Genomic DNA, 2219 nt, shown 5'->3' with positions numbered 1-2219 from the left:
GAAAGGAAAGGAAAGGAAAGGAAAGGAAAGGAAAGGAAAGGAAAGGAAAGGAAAGGAAAGGAAAGGAAAGGAAAGGAAAGGGAGGAAAAGAGAAAAGAGAAAAGTAGGTAAAACAAGGGGGAAAAAAAAGGTTGAATGACAACAATTTAATCAAATGTTAGCATTCATGTAGTTGAAAGTCAACTGATTACCAAAACAACTACCAGCTTGCATTCATTTCTTATTTTCCTTTTACTGAAAACAGATTTTTTTTGTCCTATGTACAACTTCGGTTAAGAAGGATCCCAGACAAATATTAGCTGTAAATTCAGAACTACTTGTGGTTTTTGATTGTTTTGCTATCAAGGGTTAAGGTCTACTCAGACATTTATTTTTTAGAATTTTCAAACACATAAAAGAGTAGGAGATTCTGATAAGGCCTTATTGTAGTTATCATGTGATATAACTACAGCTAAGGTCATGTCGACCTGCTCTTGTTAGAGTACATCATCTACTTAGGAGAAAAGAAAACAAATTGTGTCACATTTTATTCCATCAACTGTTGTAAATGAAAAGGATATTTTGAGAAACTGAATTAATAATACATTAAAATAAGTAGAAAGAAAGGCTGATAATTAAACGTACTCTGTAATTCAATCCCAGTCTGAACAATGATTCTACTCTTTTGGTAACAGTTCTTTTTAATTATAGAAGTGACAATTCTGAATGACTCAAACCTTCTCTGTCATCTTGCACACAGACAAAGCCAATTAAAGTGAAACCAAAGCAAAAATATAGTTTATTCATTTTGCACTCAGTTACCCGATATCTTCACTTCTCTTTGAAGAATGCAGAAAGGGAGCAAGACCCAGATCTGGTATATATTTGCTGTGGACTTTTTTTTTTTCTGCTTGTTTGTTTGCTTGTTTGTTTGTTTCAGCATGTAAGGTCTTGTTGTAGTTATTCAAAAAAAAAAAAAGATCTTAAGTCATTGCACAGACACAAGAATATTCAGTAACACTTAATATAGTACAGAATCATCACTAACACTTTCAAATCATTTCAGATATTCTTGGAGTCACATACAGCTCTACACAACTGAGCATGCAAAATAAAAAATAATGATAGTCACAGTGGCTTATCAGAAACAATTAAAACTTTTGCCATCCGGATTAATTTAATATGAAAGCATTATACAGCATGGAGACAATATATCACAAACTCAAATAAGATTTACTAAAATGTTTCTATTGCAAGTTTCTAGTAAAGTTCTCTGTAAAGATCAAAACAATCCATCTTTTTGTCCCCAGAAACCATTGAAATAAAACACAGTTCTTAGTGTAACTCAGTAGAGATATATTTGCATCCATGATGGTATATGAAATTATGTGGCCAGTGGGTATGGCTTGAAGAATATCAAGAGAAAAACAAGACAGAAGTGTATCTTTACTACTCTCCGGTTCATGTCTACCGCTAACCATTTGCATCAATGTGTATAACTGCAGGTGGATCATTGTTCTGCGTTTCAATGCATCTAGGTATTAATGCTGATACATTTAAACCAGGATTTGACAGCAAGTTCCAAATTCTTAAATCATTTTAGAAGGATTGTGCTTCCTGATAGTCATTCTACTGACTGACCAAAGAGCTTTCCTTGTCACTGAGGAATTCATAGTGTTACAGAGGAACCAAAATTTACAGCTGAGGAAGGGAAAGAAAAGTTGAGAATCTGTGGCCAGTCCATGGTGCAGCTTTCTTGCTTGTACTTGTTCAAGCAGGGGGACTTTGAATAAAGTCTTTCTTTAAAACATGCCTAAACTTGACCGCTCACCATTAGGTTTAAAAATTAAAACCTGGAAGTGATGAATAAGATCCATCAAGTTACTGTCTTGGATAATCTGCACCATTAGCATATCACATGACTTTTTCCTGTAAAAGGGTGGTACATTTCCTGGATAAGCAGCAGCAATTGCTCACCTTCAGTGCATCTTGTACACAATACAGAGGCACTCTTCACAGAACGTGGTGATGGCTCCTTCTTGCGTGGATTGCAGAAATAAATAGCAGATTGCAGATGAAAGCCCACTCTTCCTACAGTACTCAGGAAAACTCTCTCAGTTTGCCTGAATGATATTTTTCAGCGTAGCTGTACAAATTATGTTGGATTCATGGACAAAAAAAAAAAAAAAAAAAAAAAAAAAAAAAAGCCGAATACTCTTTCTTTTTTCTTTCAACAGGAA

This window comes from Numida meleagris, chromosome 1 (genome assembly GCF_002078875.1).
Source record: "Numida meleagris isolate 19003 breed g44 Domestic line chromosome 1, NumMel1.0, whole genome shotgun sequence".
Classification (NCBI taxonomy): Eukaryota; Metazoa; Chordata; class Aves; order Galliformes; family Numididae; genus Numida; species Numida meleagris.
Note: the sequence above shows the minus strand (reverse complement) of the source record.